We start from the raw sequence: 10,776 nt of genomic DNA on the forward strand, positions 1-10,776 counted from the left end.
ATTTAGAAATCGGCTGACTTGGAGCAATGCAGCAAGCTTAAAGACCGTTCTGTGGAGCACACCAAGTTTTTGGTGCAGATGTGGCCTACAGAGATTTGTAAACACCAGGAAACATACATTCCTTGGGTCTTGGGGTCAGAACAGACGTTACTCATAAACCGGTTTAAGTGATCAGAAACTGATTTAAACCTAAAACAGAGCAGATATTCAGCACACATAAGCCAGTTTCAAAATGCCTAAAACCAGTCTGAGATAAACCTGGTTGAATATAGCATCAGACTTAGCTGATTTGGCTCAAACTAATTTATGCAATGTCTATCCCAGACCTCTTGCTGGTTTAAATTAAATCAGACTCCCCCAGCATGCTCTCTGGGCTGGGTGGGGCTCTCTACTCCACAGCAGAGCTGGTCTCTCCCCTCTACTCCCTGCCTGCAGCTTCAGCAGTCTCTGCAGAGGTCTGCTTGGCTTCTGCTCCCCTCCCCCCTCTCTGCTAAGTGGGCACAGACACCTCTTGGCATTAGCTGGTATACCATATGCTGGCTACGTCCAAGCTGTGGCACATGGGACAAAGGCAGAATCAACGGATAGTTGAAACAGGTAATGTCCCTCTATTGTTTTCTTAATGGGCTGATAAGCACTGAGTTAGGGGTGATAAACATTCCCTGCTGGGCTGGTCAGGAGTGGGGGACCCCTTCCTAATCACAGCAGCCTGCCGGGGCCTGGCCACATCTCCTCCCCCGCTTCAGCTCAGCTCTGTTGAAGGGAAGGGAGGGCTGCTCTAGCCTGAGCCACTGCAGGCATGTGCCAGCATTTCTGGGATTCCTGTCTGGCTGCAAAACTGCTTTAGCCTAGCCAAGTTAGACTAACCTGCAAAGATTGAATCGATTCAGGCTTTTTGAATATCTGTCCCTAGCCTTGATGTGTAGTAGACCTTTTGACTATGGATTCAGCCATTCTTGCCACCAGTGTTCTAGCACCCAAATTAAATATTATATAGAAGCTGAGACTTACCATATTCCAATCCTTGTTTATTGATAGGATGCAAAGCCAAATACTATTGAGCTGTAAATGCCACTTGCCAGGATTAATTTAAAGCAGGTGAGTGTGATCTGATGGGATGGATCAGCAGTTTCAATCAGGAAAGAGCAGTGCTGCAGTCAACCAGTGTTTGTTCTTCTGAGGTCATTGAAAACAGCAAAGCGAACAGAAGAAACACAAAAAAGAGTGTAACTCAGTGAGCCATTACTGAGTAAGAAAACAAATGGAAAAATATTCAGCTTCAATACCCACCACCCCCCAGCTCTGTTCTGATCATCAGTTAATTTTAATGGAATTCCCTTGACCTTTTAAGGCCCTGTGGCTAGTAAATTGAAGGCATGGTTCTTTGCCCCCACATACCCACCTCTAAAGACACCCAAGTCCTGCTTAGTGTATATTTTTATGATATAGGGATAAAACCCCAGAGCCCAGCCTGCACTTACTCAGTGCTAACTCAGAGGTTGGCATCAGGGTATCCTTGACACTGAGGACAAACTGGCATGGAGTTTAGCAAATTCAGCCTGTGAGTCCCCACCTCAAACACTCCCTTGTACATGAATACAGGGGCTAGTAGAGTCTCTGGCTCCCATCACAATGCAGTAAAGGAAGGAATAGAAGGGTTCCTTCTCTGAGAAAGCTCTCCTTTCATCTGCATTGCACTCCTCTTCTCACTACTAAAGAGAAAATGGTACAATAGCTTCCAGTTAAGTAAGTTCAGGCAGCTTTTAGGATCGGTCTAGGCTAAGCATATTGTCAAACCAGGTTGATCTAACCTGATGTCACTGCAGGAAGCTAGCCTGGAAAATCATAGTGTTCCCTTAGGGCCTTATTGATCTTGATCAGAGCTTTAGTACAAAATTGGTTTAGGTGGATTTGAGGCAGATGGATGTTAACTCAGCCAGTTCAATCAAAATGCATTAGATCTGTATGAATAATCTAAACTGGTAAAGCAGGAAGGTGTCATGCCACCTGCAGCCATTTAAAACCAGCTCTCAACAACAGCTGTAAAATATTCTTTTCTAAACAGACTTTACAAACAAATCCCCATCTATGATGCCACACAAGAAGCATTCTCTGCACCCCCACCAAAAGCCAACACCAGGTCCAGCCATCCAAATCACTGCTCAGTCAAGAAGTGTCCCACTGGCACAATCCTGGCCATGGTTCACTGGTTGCCCATTCCACACCCAGGCTTTTAGTGGTTGAAACTTCCAGTGATGTGTCATAACTTGTTTGGTGCCCTTTAAAAGGACATCTTTTCACACAGTCAGATTCCTAGAATTAGCATTCAATTCACCTCCTGCTCCTGTTGATCTTAACCCCATATATCTCATTCTGAAACATCCTGCAAAGCAGGAGAGTTTGGAAAAGGAGGAACGGGTATTTAAAATGAGACACAGAAAACGTCCACAGAGACCATTCGTAGCTGTATTGGCATGGTGATGCATGAAGTTTTTGCTGTGCCCTTTAGTTTGATAAATGTGGCTGCTTTCATACATTGATGGCCTAATGAGTGACACTGTTTTCAAGCAAGCCTGGCTATAGGAGTCACCTGTGCTTTTGGATGACATTTCAGTTTAAAGAGCATAATTGTAAAACGCTCACTAAGAAACAGGGACTAAATATTAAATAGGGCCAATGACTTCACTGAAGGCTCAGAATTGCTCAGTGCTGCTAGTTAAGAGCTGTGCAAATAATTGATGTCTTTGAATATACATTTCTGTAGTACATAATTTAAAACATGTTTTGCATCACCAAAAATTAAAACCTGCCAGGGAAATGTTTCATTTGACTTGGAACATTTTGTTTCGGGGAAGGGGTTTTTGTGACTATAAAAATAAATGTGTTTATTTTAAAATATTTATTTTACACTTAAATGTAGGAAACTTTCAAAATGCAATGCTGGTCTGGAACCAAGACAAAATGCTTAGATTTAAATAAGAAATAAAAAAATAGATTTGATAGTTTCAGAATTCAGGCATTCTCTATTGAAATTATTTGCTGAATTTGCAAAATGTTTCAGTTTGTAGCCTTCAACTAAGTGTTGCTGCCAATAAGGAGGTGCTTCTGTCTGACCTATTTGAACGGAAATTGTGGGGAGGAGAATTGCTGCTCTCTAATGGAGTTTGAACGTTGTCTGGATGGGGCTAAGTCAGCCTTGTCTTGTAATTGTGGTCCCCGACTCACGAAGTAGTCCACAAGAAGAGCAAACTGCCTTTGAAATGCACCAACCAATGTGCATTTCCAAAAATCATTTTTCAGAGGAAAGATGCACCCTCACAGCTCTGCGTAAGGCTCTCTCCCTGCAAATCACTTTTTGAACTCCCTGGTTAACCTTGTACACTTTGTTACACTGATAAAATTGCCTGTTGCTGACAAGAAGTGTTAGCAAGGGAAGCTGCTGAACCAGAGCTGGACTTGGTTTGACTGCAAGCGTAGGCACAGCCCCATCATCTTCAGCATGGTTATAGACACTGTGGTTAAGGCTTTGTGGCAGTCAGCACAGCTCAGCTGCGCAGGCTGCTGACACCCGTTGTCAGCAGGATGTAATTTTGCTGGTGGAGAACTCCTGGGCCTTGTCGATTTTGTTGGTTTGCAAAGAGTATGTGTTGATGAACCTTAATTGCCCCTTGTAACTTAAACCCATAATCCCCCTCCCTTCATTGTTCAATTTAATGTATATTTCTAGACAGAGAGAAGCCTGTGCAATGTATAATCAACCGAAGATCACCGCTTTCCTCAAAAGTAGGTTGGCACAAACAAGTGGCTTCTACTTGGCAATCATCATCTTCCTTATAATTTTTCTTTCCTATCACCTTCTCCTGTGCCCAGTGTCTCAGCCTCCTCCCTGTTCCAGCTTTCTTTATCCCATCAGAATTGGGACCCGCAAAAGCTGGAATTAAAAGTTCAGCCCCCTTCTACAAAATCCAAGTTTCCATAGTCCTCCACCTTGAGGTCATAGGATCATCAAAAAGTAAGCTGGAAGGGACCTCGCAAGGTCATCTGGTTGTCTGCATATTACATCCCTGCAAAGGTTGTGATAGGGTAGCATTTGACACCTGCTCACAGGTGGGTGAGTGCATAAATGCAGGACCAGTGTTTCCTATTTTGATTGACCTCTGAAGCTCCTAGCCCTATAACATGGAAATTTGCCCTACAAGTTTCTTTTCGCTCCTGAGAAAAAACTAATTGATCTAGTGTCTGTGGCTGAAAGGATGCTGCCTGTTCTGCACATTGAGGGAAAAAGAAACGAACAGAAACAAGTTGGCTGGTGGAGGAAATTCCCTGAGCTCCCTCTCCCCTCCCTTCTGCCAAAGCACAAAGCGACAATGCTTCTTTGTTTCGCCACCCCTGCTAGCAGCATGAGACTAGGGGGAAACCCTGAGCAGAGATAATGCAGAGAGCCAGACAAAATACCCAGAAAGCTTATCTCCGTGCTAACAAGGAGGCAGAACACAACCTGCTGTTTGAACTCTTGAAGGGGCCAGCAGAGGCCAAGCAGGCGTGGGTGACGAGCAAAGAGCACAGCCACTCCAAGGTGCACAGGAACAGGCAAAGGGAGAAATGTTGAGCTCTGCTTTTGGCTTCAGGCTTTATGGATCTCAGCCAAGTAGAGCCATTCCCTGTCAATCCCCACACCCATTTCTCTGGGATACAGGAGACAAGCCAGATGCTTCCTGGAACAATCACTTTTGTCCCTTGTGTTTGGGACAGATGCGCGAACCATGCTGTTAGTGACTGGGATCCTGGTTTTCTCCAATTAAAAAAAAATCCCCAATTTTTGGATACCCCACCCCCAAAATCCACATTTTTTCACGATTAAAATGAAACATCCTTATCATTTTAATCCCAGAAAAATGTGAATTTTGAGTCACTCTTAAATGCAAGAACTGAGGATTTTTTTTTAATCTGAGGAAGTGAGATGAAGGGAAACCCCTTGTTTTGCCTGGAGTGGGGCAGGAGTGTATCTTGATGCCTATGAGAATGAGTGAGTGGGTGTTGACAAGAAACTGCAGTCAATGAATTTTCTTCAAAGAGCTGGTTTCACCCCTGCTGAGTTAGACTTACTGGAGATCCCTTCCCGGGGCCGCTAGAGGGCATGAGCAGTCAGTGCAAACAGCGCAGCAGCTCAGGTTTCTGCTGGATGCCTGAAGCGGGACCACAAGCAAATTCATTCTGTAGTTTCAGTCCAATAGTAGGGGTTGCCAGGTGTACCTCAATGGTTCGGCCTCATCACTGAGAGCAAGGGCAAAGAAAAGCAATGAAATGGCTAGGGCGCACATTAAAGGACTCAAACCCCGGCTCGCTGGCAGGTCTCAGAAAGTGAAATCGTTGCCCAGCAGGTGTGGATCCAAGGAGGTCCAGCAGGAATCAGCCCTCAGCCTCATGTTACTGAATATTTTCTAATTGGTAACTGAGAAAGAAACATGTCAGCACTGATGAAGTCTGCGAACGACAGAGCTGGGGGAAGAGGCCAGTTAAATAAGAAGTCAGGCCCAAAAAGCTCAGGGAACTGCTCCAGCAAACCAATTGCATGGTCACAGGTAAAGTGGAACTAAGGATGCAGGCCACACTCACAGAATGGGCAAATCTGTCCTGGAAAGCGGGGACTGCCTAGGACTTGGGGGTGGCTATGGAAAACCTGCTGAATAGGCCCTCTCAAGGCAAAGTGGATACAGGTCAGACATACCATCACATTGAGTAGGATGGGGAAGGGGTATTGTACCTTGGTATGTGGTATCGCTGTCGCTGCTATTGGCATATTGTGCCCTGTTCAGATATCCACAGTTTTGTAGACATTAGGGCTGGAAGGGACCTTGCAAGATCATAGGGTCCAGCCCCCTGCCCAAAGGACAGGCAGTCAGGAGGGGTCAAATGATCCCAGCAAGATAGGCACCCATCCAAGTGTTTGTTAAAGGAAGGCAGAGTAGGTGCCTGCACCACCTCTGGGGGAAGTCTATTCCAGGCCCTGGGCACTTGGACAGTAAAGATTTTTTTTCTTATGTCCAGCCTAAAACGGTCTTCTAAGAGTTTGTGACCATTGGACCTCGTCTTCCCATGGGGTGCTCTGGTGAACAGTCGCTCTCCCAGTTCCCGGTGTACACCCCCTATATATTTATAGGCTACCAGAAAGTCACCCCTGAGCCTACGTTTCTCCAGGCTGAAGAGTCCCATGGCTCTCAGCCTCACTTCAAGGAGGCTGACAAATTCATGGACAGCCATACTAGCAATTTTAAATTTAGAAAACTTGCCTTATATGAAAAGACTCCAGAAACCTAATCTGGAGAGAAAAGGGTAAAACTAAAAATTAAATCAGTCACAGTTTCCAAGCAGTTGGGATGTTAAACTTTAAGAATGGGCCCCTCATTCTAGCAGACAGAGGTCTAACATGGTCCAGTGGCTGAAGTCAGGCTAGAAATAAGAGGAACACATATTTCGCAGTGAGAGGAATGGCCCCTGGAACAGCTCACCTGGTACCGTGGTGGGTTCTTGGCACCCATGTGAGACTCAGATGCGCCAATCCAAATGGGAACAAAATTCAGACAAGTCCTCTAGCTCAGGCTGTGTAGGAGGTCTGAACAGATGATCATAATGGTGGTCCCTTCTGGCCTTATAAAACTAACTATTGTTTATTGAGAGCGAGAGAGAGAGGATGGTCTGGTGTTAGAGCCACGGGCTGTGACTGGGGCACCTGGATTCAAACCGTGCCTCTATCATGGACATCTGGCCTCACCTGAGCCATCACTTAGTTTATCCACTTCCTTATCTATGCTCATCTTGCTGGGATCCTGTGATGCCAGCTGACTTCCTGCCCTTCGGGCAGGGGGCTGGACCCAATGATCTTCCAAGGTCCCTTCCAGCCCTGATGTCTGTGAAATCATCTACATGATGAGAGCCTTCCTTTTGCCTGTGTAGGTTGTGAGCAGGTCAAGGTAAGCTAGTAGCCAGACACACACTGTATTAATGCTACTGGAACAAGACCTATCCTTTCCCACTGCACACAGCAACAGAAATGCCCAAGGTTACATTGCCCACACCAAACCTTGGACTACTCTATTAGGACCCCTTTGTTGCACAGCTTCCCCACATACCTCACTCCATATATCCTTTGCCTTTTACACCCATTTTCCCATTTCAGGACTTCTTTTAAGGCCACCTGCTGTTCTCAGAGCAGGTGTAACCATAAGTTTTCACTGGCAATAGCTACGTAGGCAAGAAACATAAAGAAATTAAACTTTCCTTCCCCACTGGCAGTATCTCTCTGCCAGCAAAACTCTTGGCTTAGGCACAGCTGTGGTAATGAAAGACTATTGTTGCTTTCAGAGAAGGAGTGCAATTATCCCAATAGTAAAAAAACCTGTTAGTGGCATGCTTAAAAAAAAAAAAAAAAAAAAAAATTGTTATGCCCCAGGTCAAATTAGCCAGATCAAGTCCAAATCCATTTCAATCATTCAGAAACCATATGTGGCCCTGCTACTGGCAAATATCCTCCACCCCAGCCTGGGGTTTCAGCTACTTCCCAATCCTTTGGCAGGTTTGGATGCCCGGAGGCTTGGAGTTTGGATGCCCCTGAGTTTCAGTTGTCCTCAGGCATATGGCTGCAGGAGCAAACTAAGGAAAAGTCTCCCATTTCCATAACATTGGCGTGCAGCCGACATCATCCCACTGGAAGCTGGCCAGAGGGAAGCTAACTGTGGTTCTTTCGTAGGGAGTCCTATCCGCAAGCAGACGAGGGTGAAACCCTCCACCACAGTGCCATTTTAATTGCATCATCTTGGTCATGGGATTAATTTTTTTTTTAATTCTCCATATTTCAAGTCAAATTTGCCAAAACAAATTCCAAATCCAAGTCATCCCAGAACTGTAAGTGGCCCTACTACTTACTGGCTAACATCCTCCACCCCCATCTGGGTCTTCAGATGTTTCCAAAACCTTAGGCGGGCATCTTACTTACAGGCCCACGGCCAGAGGTCTCTGAGTTTTGCTCGCCCTCAGATGTAAAGCCCCAGGGGCAAGCCAGGGAGGAGTCTCCCTTTTCCATAAAGCCGGCTTAGAGTCAAGACCTTCTCACTCCAGCAGCTAAGTGGGAGGCTTAATTACCTTGGCACGTACCATCCCCATGCCAGGGATTAGTATTCCCTGGTGCAGCTAGGAAGCCCACCTCTGTGGCCACGGGGTTTCCCTTGTTAGGTAAGCATAGACTATACTTGATCTGAGCCTTGAAGAGGCTGAAAAGCGACCTTGGTCATGGGATTTCTCCATCTTCATGATGGGGACTCTACTGATATAGCTATAGAAGCATAGCTGTAGCAGAGGCTCTCTGGTGCATTCGATATTGGCCTTTGGTAAGCCAATGCCACCACCTCAAGCCTCCCCCCCCACCCCATCTTCCAGCAATAGGAGCCCCACTGCAAGCTACATTGGCTCCATGTTGCACAGCACATACTACCCCTTTGGAACAAGAGTGCCATGGGGCAGGATGGAAAGGCTGGGGTCTATGAAGCTGAGGGCCAAGGGTAAGTGAAAAAACAAACTACCTCTTAGGTATTTCAGAGTAATTGATGAGCTTGTGCTATGAAAGCCAAACCCCACTCTTCAACACACTGAAAGCCCTCCGAGTCTCCTTTCAAGCAGACTAAATCAGTTATAAGCAGTGAGAAATGCAGTGATACTACTGCATTCTTCTCTAGTCACAAGGCACGTTGGTACTCTGGCATCTTCCAAGGTAGACATTGGGGTCTTTTTTGGCACTCTTGCCGAAAAATGCTGCCTACCCCTCCCCTAGAGGATAGGCTGGCAATCCAGGTCGACCTCAAATAAGCTTACGAAGTAGGGGGATCAAAACTTGATGGCATCAAACACTGAGAATGCAAGGTGCTCCATCTTGGGAGGAAAAACCCACATCACACTTATAGGCTTGACAGTGCAACACTCACTAGCACCACAACCAAAAGATAGACCACAAAATGAACATGAACCAGCAATGCAATGCCGCAGCCGGCAAAGCAAACGAAGCTTTGGCTTGCATCTACCGACCTCTCTCAAGCAAGACCCAGGAAGTTATCCTCCCGCTTTACTCAGCCTTAGTGAGACCACAGCTGGAACACTGTCCAGTCCTAGGCTCCACAATTCAAAAAGGATGTGGAGAAGCTTGAGAGAGTCCAGAGGAGAGCCACGTGCACGATTAGAGGACAAAAGAGCAGGTCTTACGTGGACAAGCTGAGAGACATGGGACTCTTCAGTCTGGAGAAGCACAGGCTCAGAGGTGACTTGGTGGCTGCCTATAAGTATATAAGGGGGGTGCACCAGGAACTGGGAGAACATCTGTTCACCAGGGCAAGACAACGTCCGATGGTCACAAAATGCTGAAAGACTATTCTAGGCTGGACATGAGGAAAAACTTCTTTACTGTACAAGACCTCAGGGCCTAGAATAGACTCCCCCCAGAGGTTGTGCAAGCACCTACTCTGGCTACTTTAAAAACCCCAAAAACAACAAAATAAAAAACACTCAGATGCCTATCTTGCTAGGATCATTTGACCCCTGCTGACTTCCTGCCCTTTGGGCAGGGGGCTGGACCTGATGATCTTGCAAGGTCCCTCCCAGCCCTAATGTCTATGAAATCTCTCAAGGCGCAAGCATGCAGCAACAGTGGAATGGAGACACATTCAAGCCAAAAAAGCATTAGCATGCAAAACAGTATAGCACAAAGGAATGGTTAACTTCTGTCACTACTCATTCCTCACAATGCTTCTGTAACTTGAGAGAACACCAGGTACATTTCACAGAAACTGGAAGAGAGGTTAAATGGCTTGCCCATGGTCACTCAGGAAGTCAGCGGCAGAGCCAGAATTGGAAGACAAGACTATGCTAATCTCCCTCCCCAGAGAGAACAGCACCGAGAAAGATTCAATACTGCAGAGGTACCTGGATGACACCTAGACCGTGCTGGTAAGTGGCTGCTACAATCCATGCATTGTGTCCCCCATATGAGGATGTTTCTAATCCTCATTCTGTAGGTCTTTATACTGCCCTGCTTTATAGGGCAATTACTAAAAGGCTGCTTTCTCTGCCCACCGTTGAAGAGATGCATACAAATCTAGCTGTTTAGGTAAAAACATTTATCATAAGCCTCTAGTGCTTTCAGCTTTTCCAACGCACATTGTTAATTGGAAGACCATAGATGCACACAATTATCTTTTATTATGAAAAACAGGTAATTCTACCTCAAAACTGACTTCTAGCAATAATCAAGGGAACTATCCACAGAGGGGCACTGTTGCCCTCCACATAGGTGAAGTGTTATGGTGATGAGTTCTGGGTTGTTTTTTTTTAAATTGCTGACATGGAAAGAGTAGTGAAACAGTCATTAAAAGTAAATCTGATGGAGATTAATCTTCCCCTTGCAAACCCAGCCAGCTCAGAAAAAAAAAAAAAAAAAAAAAAAATGCTAGCAGCAAGGATTGCTCAGCTTTTTTTGCACTGGCTTCAGTTTGCTGGTCTGTGGAGTAATACTGTGAAACCCTGTTTTAAGGGCACTGCAGATTCCAGGCACGTGGGGCAAATGAAAATTGGCAGCAATTAAAACATTAAGCTGTTAGCTGCCAAATGTGGGAGAAGGGTTTATTTCCCTTCCTCCCAGTCTCCCCTAACCTAAACAGCCTGCCAGGAAGATCAATTCAGAGGGAAATTTGCTAATTTTTCTTACAGCTCCTGCCAATCAGATCAGCACATCTT

Source organism: Crocodylus porosus, unplaced genomic scaffold (assembly GCF_001723895.1).
Source record: "Crocodylus porosus isolate Cpor-Errol unplaced genomic scaffold, CroPor_comp1, whole genome shotgun sequence".
In the NCBI taxonomy this organism is placed as follows: Eukaryota; Metazoa; Chordata; order Crocodylia; family Crocodylidae; genus Crocodylus; species Crocodylus porosus.